A 13,197-nucleotide genomic window follows, 5' to 3' on the forward strand; every position below is an offset into this window, starting at 1 on the left:
CAAGGGACATGAGAAATACCAAGGTACACGAGAAATACCAGGGACACAAGAAATACCAAGAGACACGAGGAATACCAAGGGACACGGGAAATACCAAGGGACACGAGAAATACCAAGGGACACGAGGAATACCAAGGGACATGAGAAATACCAAGGTACACGAGAAATACCAAGGGACATGAGAAATACCAAGGTACACGAGAAATACCAGGGACACAAGAAATACCAAGGGACACGAGGAATGCCAAGGGACACGAGAAATACCAAGGGACACGAGGAATATCAAGGGACACGAGGAATACCAAGGACACGAGGAATACCAAGGGACACGAGGAATACCAAGGGAGACGAGGAATACCAAGGAACACAAGAAATACCAAGGACACAAGAATACCAAGGACACAAGGAATACCACAGGACACGAGGAATACAAAGCGACACAAGGAATACCACAGGATACCAGGGTCCTATGTGCCTATATGTATTTTTCCAGTAGAGATTCTTTTTTCCAAACAAAATTAGGGAAGTAATCATTCTTCCTAAACACAAATGACATTTCTCTAAAACAATAGAAAGAATAAACACAACAAAAGTCATATTCCCGAACAACAAAGAGAACAAAATAGATATTCCCCCTCATCAAAGGAGTTAAAAATCTAAATCTTTCTTTACAATCTGAAGAAAATAAATCATATTCTAGCAAACTCAAGATCAAACTCTTCTTCAGCAATTTAGATTATATGTATACTACTGCAACAAAGAAAATAGTAAGTCAAATACTTCCGCAAAAATGGAAATAAAAAACATCATGTTTATTTACAACCAGGTAAACACATTCAGTCCTTTAAACAATAGGAAAAACAATAGTCTGATTCGCTGGAAAAAGGAGAAACAAATTAACATAATTGTACACAACAAGGAGAAGGAAAGATTTTGTTTACGACCAGATGATAGGAAGGTGGGGACAGAAGAGGATTCTTGTCTCACAGAATGCGTAATTGAACAATCATAATTATTTTTAAAAAATGCAATGCTACCATTATGACGAATTTGTTTGATTAAATGTGAATTATTTCAAAGCATGGAGATGAAATTCAGGAGTCTACCAGACAGAAAACACCGGATTTCACTTTCAGGATATGCAAATTAACTCCAAGGAATAAAAATCTGTTATTGATTCATTTTGACAGGAATAACAATTTAGATTTAAATCCTTCGGTAGAACCCTTGCCAATACTTTCTTGGCAAAGCAACACAACGTTACACATCCAATCTGCACATGAATGTTGGATTTTTGTTAACTATTGTGCACATTTTATGCTACGCTTGCTTTAATTAATTTTAGGTATTGGACGTTCATTGTAACAATACATGCAGTTTAATCCGCACTCCTTGCGTATAAGCCTCTCTGTGGAATTTGCATAGAGCTACAAAATTGTTAATATCACCAATATATTTGTTGGTTTGAGAAAGATGGTATTTTCTTGCAGAAATACCACAAAAAAAATGCCGACAAGTTTTTAAAATCTTAATTCATGTTCAATGAAACCATGAAAAAGCAAAAGAAAGATTTACACGGACACAAATGAAAAAGAACAATATGAATAAGACCAGCTGTTTTGTTGTTTCACAAGAGTAAGCGTTTTCTGCTTCATCGACGACACCCGCCGTGTACACTTGGTCAACCCAATAATGTCACGTTCCCAAATGAGAACAAGGAACACAACAGGTGTGACGTTCCAGTGTGATAACACTATAAAATGTCATTGGATCTACTGAACATCCATAGGAACCATATTGACTCAATATCATAAAAAGTTAAAACAAAATAGGTCAATATATTACGTCACTTCCGTTTGGATGTCACATTACTCTCTGCTGTACGTATTACATTTATTAATATTTTATATTTTCTGGCTTTATGGACACCAACAGCATAATTTACATCCAAATTAAGATTTTCAATAAGGTTAATATGGTTTACTGAACTTGAATAGTGTTAAAAATGCCTTAATTACAAATGTATCTGGTTATATTGACATCAAGAAGTATGTACTTATCTTCACTTAAGACTACCCCATAGAAACTGAATTTAACTTTCAACATCTCGAGATGGTTTGAGGCTCTTGTCTAGCTTGAAGTTTCGGAGTTTTAAAAAAATTAACAAAAACAAGAGACAGTAGTTAATTAATATGAAAACATTTCAGTTGCCGTATTTTTTTTAATATTAACCTCAAAACCCCAAAATTCTTGATATTTCCCCAATACAATATAATGTAAACCTGACACATGAAGATTTTGAATTCGTCCGCTAATACCGTCTTCTATTTTACTTTACTTCCCTGTAACTTCTCTTTTCTGCATTCAATCCTTCAAAACTTCTTTGTAAAATAAACAACAGATATTCTAAAGAACGAAATGGCCAACGGCGCAACACGAACCACACGTGTAGAGAATTCTACACGTTGTAAGTGTTTAACTTACAATTATAGCAATGATAGAAAAAAAATTATCCTCGTTTCGAAATTTAGATATTCTCATTACAATCCTACTAGAAATTTTGTCTTGTTTTTTCCGTTGATGAGCGGACACAGTTTGACTCGGAAACGCTAATCCAAGAGTAAATCCTTTCAGATGCTCTCAGATTGAACAAAGTAAGGTTTAATGGGGAGGCACTGTGTTTTCTTAAATTGTAGCCACTGTGTGGCGCTGTTTTCTAGAGCTAAGATTGTTATGATGAATGAATGGATTACTTGTAATTATGGAGAAAATCTGGCTGTTAACTCCATGTATTAAAAGGATCACACTAGCTACAGGGTATGCAAAATACAATGAGTCGTGAAATGAAATACCTCTTAACACCGAAACAGAGACATGTACTGATCGGTGGTAAACAAGGGTATATTGAAGGTCTGATATTGGTTATAGATATGTAATCGATGGTAAACAAGGGTGTATTGAAGGTCTGATATTGGTTATAGATATGTAATCGATGGTAAACAAGGGTGTATTGAAGGTCTGATATTGGTTATAGATATGTAATCGATGGTAAACAAGGGTGTATTGAAGGTCTGATATTGGTTATAGATATGTAATCGATGGTAAACAAGGGTGTATTGAAGGTCTGATATTAGTTATATATATGTAATCGATGGTAAACAAGGGTGTAGTGAAGGTCTGATATTGGTTATAGATATGTAATCGATGGTAAACAAGGGTGTATTGAAGGTCTGATATTAGTTATATATATGTAATCGATGGTAAACAAGGGTGTATTGAAGGTCTAGTATTAGTTATAGATATGTAATCGATGGTAAACAAGGGTGTATTGAAGGTCTGATATTGGTTATAGATATGTAATTGATGGTAAACAAGGGTGTATTGAAGGTCTGATATTAGCTATAGATATGTAACCGATGGTAAACAAGGGTGTATTGAAGGTCTGATATTAGCTATAGATATGTAATCGATGGAAAACAATGGTGTATTGAAGGTCTGATATTAGTTATAGATATGTAACCGATGGTAGACAATAATAAATATGTACAGCATGTTTACAAAGGTTTATGGAGATTTTAAGGATGTTTATTCTGGCATTGTAGTATAATGAAATGTTTTCCAATATATGGTTTATCTTTGATTTAGGATTCATAGCGTATTGTATGTATTGGGTTTACGTAATTAAACCTTTTCTTGACTTAAGTCTTAGTTCAAAGCCGACATTTTCTCGTAACATACCGACTTCATAACAAATTATATTCTAACAACAACTAGCTTGTATTACTTCATGGTAAAAGCATTGCTCTCGAGCGCTACAACGGATCTCTTCAAAGTCTAGAGTACGGGAAATATAATAAAAGACTCGAAAGAATTACCTCCCTTCTTATATGAGTTGCCTCGTTTTGATCCGAGAACCGGAAGCAGTACACCAATGGAGAAATAGCTTACGGTGTTATTAAGCAGCTTGGCGACTGAGAGAAGTGAACACCGCTATAGTTTTGGTAAACAATATATGAAAGCGTTTTAGTTTTAGTAACACATTTAAATATGGCAATATCTAACCAATCAAGATGTAGAACTGTAACTTGTTTTATTCTCGTGGATGTGAGAATTATTTTCTATTAGGGATACCCGTTTTTTATTATCGTAGCAAAATCATCGCTGTAATGCCAACTGTCTCCACTTCTGTTTGAAAACGAATACATTCAATGATACCAGAATGTGTTTTTATTCATTTTAGAATACTGCGTTACTTCAACTGTGTATATTTTGCAAGATAAATGTTGGTTTTGAATTAACATGGTTTGGCTATGTAAATATCCTGGTACCAAAGGAACAATTTACAATGCAGTTCATTATTGATTGCATAATTATAACAGAACCAAACAGATCACGGTCTGACAGACGACAACACTGTAACACAAAATCCAATCCAAACAATCAGACAATGATAAATAATCACCATAACCAATCAATCGATTAACGATGAAAATCTAACATAACCAATCAATAGATCAATTAATGCTGAAAATGCAATAAAACCAATTAATTATCAAATTCCAATATAGGCAATCAATTATCAAATTCAAATATAGGCAATCAATTATCAAATTCCAATATAGGCAATCAATTATCAAATTCCGATATTACCAATCAATTATCAAATTCCAATATTACCAATCAATTATCAAATCCCAATATAGGCAATCAATTATTAAATTCCGATATTACCAATCAATTATTAAATTCCAATATTACCAATCAATTATCAAATCTAAATATAGGCAATCAGTTATCAAATTCCAATAGAACCAATCAATTATCAAATTCCAATATTACCAATCAATTATTAAATTCCAATATAGGCAATCAGTTATCAAATTCCAATATTACCAATCAATTATCAAATTCCAATATAGGCAATCAGTTATCAAATTCCAATATAGGCAATCAATTATCAAATCCCAATATAGGCAATCAGTTATCAAATTCCAATATTACCAATCAATTATCAAATTCCGATATTACCAATCAATTATCAAATTCCAATATTACCAATCAATTATTAAATTCCAATATAGGCAATCAGTTATCAAATTCCAATATTACCAATCAATTATCAAATTCCAATATAGCCAATCAATTATCAAATTCCAACATAGGCAATCAGTTATCAAATTCCAATATTACCAATCAATTATTAAATTCCAATATTACCAATCAATTATCAAATTCCGCAATCAATTATCAAATTCCAATATTACCAATCAATTATCAAATTCCAATATTACCAATCAATTATCAAATTCCAATATTACCAATCAATTATCAAATTCCAATATTACCAATCAATTATTAAATTCCAATATAGGCAATCAGTTATCAAATTCCGATATTACCAATCAATTATCAAATTCCGATATAGCCAATCAATTATCAAATTCCAACATAGGCAATCAGTTATCAAATTCCAATATTACCAATCAATTATCAAATTCCAATATTACCAATCAATTATCAAATTCCAATATAGGCAATCAGTTATCAAATTCCAATATTACCAATCAATTATCAAATTCCAATATTACCAATCAATTATCAAATTCCAATATTACCAATCAATTATCAAATTCCAATATAGGCAATCAATTATCAAATTCCAATATAGGCAATCAATTATCAAATTCCAATAGCACCAATCAATTATCAAATCCCAATATAACTAATCAATTATCAAATTCCGATATTACCAATCAATTATCAAATTCCAATATAGCCAATCAATTATCAAATTCCAACATAGGCAATCAGTTATCAAATTCCAATATTACCAATCAATTATTAAATTCCAATATTACCAATCAATTATCAAATTCCAATATAGGCAATCAGTTATCAAATTCCAATATTAACAATCAATTATCAAATTCCAATATTACCAATCAATTATCAAATTCCAATATAGGCAATCAATCAATCAATGATGAAAATCCAATGTAATCAATTTATTATCAAAATCCAATAAAATCAACCCATCGATGTTGAAAATCCAATACAACCAAATAGTCAATACATGATCAAAATACACTATAACCAGGTATGGTCATTCTGCTGTATATATGGAGCGAAGCTGTGAGCCTATGAAGAACTTAGGAACCTTGTCCAGATCCGTGAATAGCACCTTTTAATAGAGCTTTAGAGTTGAATACAGCAAAGCCAACCCAGGAAACTGCAACATACAGCTGTTTCGTCGTTCTAAGACTCGTCAGTGATGCTACATCATACAGCTGTTTCGTCGTTCTAGGATTCGTCAATGATAATACATCATACTGATGTTTCGGCCTTCTAGGATTCGTCAGTGATACTACATCATACAGCTGTTTCGTTCTTTTAGGATTCGTCAGTGATGCTACATCATACAGCTTTTTCGTCGTTCTAGGACTCGTCAGTGATGCTACATCATACAGCTGTTTCTTCCTTCTACTTCTCGTCAGTGATGCTACATCACACAGCTGTTTCGTCCTTCTAGGACTCGTCAGTGATGCTACATCACACAGCTGTTTCGTCCTTCTAGGACACGTCAGTGATGCTACATCACACAGCTGTTTCGTCCTTCTAGGACACGTCAGTGATGTTACATCACACAGCTGTTTCGTCCTTCTAGGACTCGTCAGTGATGTTACATCATACAGCTGTTTCGTCCTTCTAGGACTCGTCAGTGATGCTACATCATACAGCTGTTTCGTCCTTCTAGGACTCGTCAGTGATGCTACATCACACAGCTGTTTCGTCCTTCTAGGACACGTCAGTGATGTTACATCATACAGCTGTTTCGTCCTTCTAGGACTCGTCAGTGATGCTACATCACACAGCTGTTTCGTCCTTCTAGGACACGTCAGTGATGTTACATCATACAGCTGTTTCGTCCTTCTAGGACTCGTCAGTGATGCTACATCGTACAGCTGTTTCGTCCTCCAAGGACTCGTTAGTAATGTTACATCATACAGCTGTTTCGTTCTTTTAGGATTCGTCAGTGATGTTACATCATACAGCTGTTTCGTCCTTCTAGGACACGTCAGTGATGTTACATCGTACAGCTGTTTCGTCCTCCAAGGACTCGTTAGTAATGTTACATCATACAGCTGTTTCGTTCTTTTAGGATTCGTCAGTGATGCTACATCACACAGCTGTTTCGTCCTTCTAGGACACGTCAGTGATGTTACATCATACAGCTGTTTCGTCCTTCTATGAGTCGTCAGTGATGCTACATCATACAGCTGTTTCGTTCTTTTAGGATTCGTCAATGATGCTACATCACACAGCTTTTTCGTCGTTCTAGGACTCGTCAGTGATGCTACATCACACAGCTTTTTCGTCGTTCTAGGACTCGTCAGTGATGGTACATCACACAGCTTTTTCGTCGTTCTAGGACTCGTCAGTGATACTACATCACACAGCTGTTTCGTCGTTCTTGGATTCGTCAATGATACTACAGCATACAGCTGTTTCGCCGGTAATATAATCGGTATCACCAACTGAATCAATCAGTTACTGAATCAATTTTATTTTTATCTTGAAGGTGTCAATCAATTGAGCATAAACTATAACAATAATGACAGAATTGTTTAAAAATAAAATAAAGACGAAACCATAAAATACCAATATGTCAACATAATTATAATCCAAAGTCAGATTAAATAAAACTAGGGTAAAACGCAATCAAAAGAAAGATTGATATAGAGACTCCAGAAAAAGACAAATGGGTATCATCTCCAGGTGTTCCGGAAGAGAAATCGTCTTCTGCTTCTTGTGTAAAGAACGATTTTCTTCAAACTTTAATACTCTTCACATTCTTTTAGTAATGCACAACATCATCATAGAAAAATAAACGACAAGATATCATTTGTCCAATTCTTTCCAAGGTCAACACTGCTTGTATTATCAGCACAGGGACGAGTTAATTTAACCTTTGGGAATAACATACCATCTGTCGGCTCAAACTGGAAATAGTGAAGTGTGATTTCGTAGCGAATAATTGACTAAACATATTGTAACATTCTCGAACACACAAACGGCAATTAAGTTTTTTTTTCAAAGGTCAACATTTTTAATTGCCTTAATGATAATTATTTTTACATTAATAGTAGGTTAGCTGTTGTTATTGGTGTTTATAACGCAAAGGTCGGGATACACATGGAACGTCTATTTGAAGAAAATGTCAGTGTCCGTAATGTTGACCTAGATTTTCGTATTTTGTGAAAGTTTACCCATGCAAACTGGTAACATTTCCAAATAAGCTTCTGATCTGATGAAAATGTATTCTGTAATCCGAATATTATCAGGAGTTCATTCATTAAACCGGAACCCATTTCTAAGGATTTTACATTCCACAGTTAATTAACGTATCCGGAACCTATATTAAGCAGCAAGATTTTACATGCCACAGTTGATTCACTTATCCGGAACCTATATTAAGCAGCAAGATTTTACATGCCACAGTTGATTCACTAATCCGGAACCTATATTAAGCAGCAAGATTTTACATGCTACAGTTGATTCACTTATACGGAACCTGTATTAAGCAGCAAGATTTTACATGCCACAGTTGATTCACTTATCCGGAACCTATATTAAGCAGCAGAATTTTACATGCCACAGTTGATTCACTTATCCGGAACCTATATTAAGCAGCAGAATTTTACATGTCACAGTTGATTTTCTTATCCGGAACCTATATTAAGTAGCAGAATTTTACATGCCACAGTTGATTCACTTATCCGGAACCTATATTAAGCAGCAGAATTATACATGCCACAGTTGATTCACTTATCCGGAACCTATATTAAGCAGCAAGAATTTACATGTCACAATTGATTCACTTATCCGGAACCTATATTAAGCAGCAGAATTTTACATGTCATAGTTGAGTCAGTTCCGAGTCTGAGGGTTGTTTTCCTAGATATGTCTAACATGGTGTCAGCAGGGTTTAAACTTTGAAGACCTGCTTCAAACACAGCAGTATAACCCCAGCATAACATTTAGTATGAATTTTAACATACACATAACAGCCAAACTTTTGCCCAAGAGACCGCGTGTCCCAGATCTGGTTCTTCATGTTGGCTGAAATGGAAGAATATGGAAATGTTGCCGTATAAGATTTTTCTACTTGCTATGAATATTCTTAGTCAAGATATGTCTTTTTACTGGACTAGCTGCATTGACACTACATGTTCATTCATTTATCCAAGCGTTTTGTTGACTCGGATCTACCGTAAATCATGTTGAGCACGTGCACTTTGCATGCCATTTATTTCAGTGATATCTCCATGTATCTCAAGCTCCTCTTTGACATGGATTGATTATGGCCGCTTGACATTGTAAACTGGTAATCAATCAGGGCGGAGTCAATCAAGAAAAGTAATTCCACTCGGAGTCTCTTACTCTTTTTGGTGTAAACAATTCATTACACGGTTCTATTTGATATGGGTAGCCGCCATTTTTTACGAAAAAAGAAAATATATGGATTCACAACTTCTCTGTATTTCATCAACATTAACCAATTTAACTGAACGTTATATCATCATTTTTTACTTTTTAATTCGGGTTGGCCCGAAAAGAAACGCAAATGTTCTTTTGCTAAAAGGCGCGCGCATCCTTAACTATGAGTATAAGGTTCACAATTTTCAGGAACTTTTGATATACGCAGATATTATGTAATATTAGATAAGGTAGTACTTCCATGATATACTATTTACTACGTGTGTTATAGAATAGGTTAACACCAACATAATGCAAACAGGAAAAACATTGTGTGAGGGAAATGTTTTTCTCGACATTTCAGAACAGAATGTTTGTATGCGTGGTGAGATATTCTAAAATACATTTAGGTCTTAGATTTTAATGTCAGTGGTGGCATTTCATTATAAAACGTACGTAATAGAAAGGTTTGCTTTTTTTCAAGACTTATAGATTATGGTAACAAATGGAAAGACAAAAACAAAAAGAAATAATATTTCTGAGGTAACGCCACAGCCAAAGGACAAATAACAGCAGGGAATTAGAGAAACAAAAGTCACCACAGACACTGTGTGTAAAGATGACAACAACATAAAACTTCTACTTTTACGAGGAAGGCTACATTGTAAACACTGAACACTGAGATCATTGAGAACAAAGAGGAAGGTCGATACCAGGACAAATCGAAAGGTAGAATCTGAACTGGCATGAAGAGAGGAAAAAACACCACTTGGAAAATAGAGACATCACAGCATAAAGTACACAAAATATCGTGGGAGACACCAAAACAAATAGTAAAACATCACCTTCAATATCACCACCTGACACACCACCTCCACCACCACCACACCACCAGACACAATACCATTACACCACCACCACCTGACATACCAACATCACCACCAAAACAAAAAAGCAGGAATCGAAGAGACATCAAAACAACAAACAAACAGGAAAGTCAACAACAGGAACTGAGGGAACATTAAAACAATAGGAAAGTCAACAACAGGAACTGAGGAGACATCAAAACAATAGGAAAGCCAACAACAGGAACTGAGGAGACATCAAAACAATAGCAAAGCCAACAACAGGAACTGAGGAGACATCAAAACAATAGGAAAGTCAACAACAGGAACTGAGGAGACACCAAAACAATAGGAAAGACAACAACAGGAACTGAGGAGACATCAAAACAATAGGAAAGTCAACAACAGGAACTGAGGAGACATCAAAACAATAGGAAAGTCAACAACAGAAACTGAGGAGACATCAAAACAATAGGAAAGTCAACAACAGGAACTGAGGGAACATTAAAACAATAGGAAAGTCCACAACAGGAACTGAGGAGACATCAAAACAATAGGAAAGACAACAACAGGAACTGAGGAGACATCACAATAAATTGAAAAAGAACAGGAAATGAGGTGACATGGAATCAAAGGGATGGACAACAACAGGCACCAAAGAAAAATAAAACAATACGAAATACAGTCATAGGAATCAGGAAACAACAGAACAACGGGAATGAAAACAGTAGGAACTGAGGTGAACATAAAGCACAATACGCTACAACAGTAGCAGAGCTGACACCAATGCTGAAGGGAAAACAACAACAGGAAGTAAGGTGACACCAAACCAAGGAAAGATGACAACAGCAGCTGTAGAGACGGACGAACAGAAAGGGCAACAACAGGTACTGAGGTGACACCAAGTAAAGGAAAGATGACATCAGTAGCTGTGGAGACAGAAGAACAGAAGGGCAACAACAAGAATTGAGGTGATACCAAACAAAGGAAAGATGGCAACAGTAGCTGTGGAGACGGAAGAACAGAAAGGGCAACAACAGGAACTGAGGTGATACCAAACCAAGGAAAGATAACAACAGCAGCTGTAGAGACGGAAGAACAGAAAGGGCAACAACAGGAACTGAGGTGACACCAAGCAAAGGAAAGATGACATCAGTAGCTGTGGAGACGGCAAAGCAGAAAGGACAACAACATCAGGAATTGAGGTGACATCAAACCAAGGAAAGATGACAACAGCAGTTGTAGAGACGGAAGAACAGAAAGGGCAACAACAGGTACTGAGGTGACACCAAGCAAAGGAAAGATGACAACAGTAGCTGTGGAGACGGAAGAACAGAAGGGCAATAACATCAGGAATTGAGGTGACATCAAACCAAGGAAAGATGACAACAGCAGTTGTAGAGACGGAAGAACAGAAAGGGCAACAACAGGGACTGGGGTGACACCAAGCAAAGGAAAGATGACATCAGTAGCTGTGGAGACGGCAAAGCAGAAAGGACAACAACATCAGGAACTGAGGTGACACCAAACCAAGGAAAGATGATAACAACAGCTCTAGAGACGGAAGAACAGAAAAGGCAACAACAGGAACTGAGGTGACACCAAGCAAAGGAAAGATGACAACAGCAGCTGTAGAGACGGAAGAACAGAAAGGGCAACAACAGGTACTGAGGTGACACCAAGCAAAGGAAAGATGACAACAGTAGCTGTGGAGACACCAAAGCAGAAAGGAAGACAACAACAGGAACTGAGGTGATACCAAACAAAGGAAAGATGACAACAGTAGCAGTGGAGACGGAAGAACAGAAAGGACAACAACAGGAACTGAGGTGATACCAAACTAAGGAAAGATAACAACAGCAGCTGTAGAGACGGAAGAACAGAAAGGGCAACAACAGGGACTGAGGTGACACCAAGCAAAGGAAAGATGACATCAGTAGCTGTGGAGACGGCAAAGCAGAAAGGACAACAACATCAGGAACTGAGGTGACACCAAACCAAGGAAAGATGACAACAACAGCTCTAAAGACGGAAGAACAGAAAAGGCAACAACAGGAACTGAGGTGACACCAAGCAAAGGAAAGATGACATCAGTAGCTGTGGAGACGGCAAAGCAGAAAGGGCAACGACAACAGGAACTGAGGTGACACCAAGCAAAGGAAAGATGACAACAGTAGCTGTGGAGACACCAAAGCAGAAAGGAAGACAACAACAGGAACTGAGGCGACACCAAACAAGGAAAGGCAACCGGAACAACAAATCAGAAAACGTCAAGCATATTCATGATAAAATCTGCATGTAACGGAGGATAGTTGGTAGCGCAATGAAATCCGTAATGGTTGTTTTGCATGATAATTGCCTCGTGGGTCACAAGTTCCTGTTTATTTTTCACATTTCTGTTCTCTTCTTGGCGTTGTCTTCATTTCGGCTGCTTTTTAGATCTCGAAATCGTCGTTGTACATTTCTGTGAATATTGAATGACAATACACGTGTATACTTATTGTGAAAGTTGGCACCAGTATTGTGATCTATTTATACTCTTAAGGCTTTATTCTAATTTTCCATAAATTCTTCTTGAACACTTTTTTATTTTTCTGCGTATGTTTTAAAATTTAATCAATCAGAACACATTGTTAAGGTTTTTCAATTCGATATTTCCGGTTACTGAATTTAATAATCTTGTACGTAATGTTAAAAAAAATATTTTTCCAAACTGTTTTATCAAAAAGGCATAAAAATTAAAAATGCTCAAAGAGCCAACTTAATAAATGTTTTTGGCCAAGCCTGAGATTAAAGGTGCCGTATCACCGCAATCGGGTTTAGAAGTGACGACTGTGGCTAGGCCTCGCCACTAAGTAATGGTATCTGTCGTCCA

This window comes from Ylistrum balloti, unplaced genomic scaffold (assembly GCF_031769215.1).
Source record: "Ylistrum balloti isolate Yb309-2 unplaced genomic scaffold, AGI_CSIRO_Ybal_v1 Utg369614, whole genome shotgun sequence".
In the NCBI taxonomy this organism is placed as follows: Eukaryota; Metazoa; Mollusca; class Bivalvia; order Pectinida; family Pectinidae; genus Ylistrum; species Ylistrum balloti.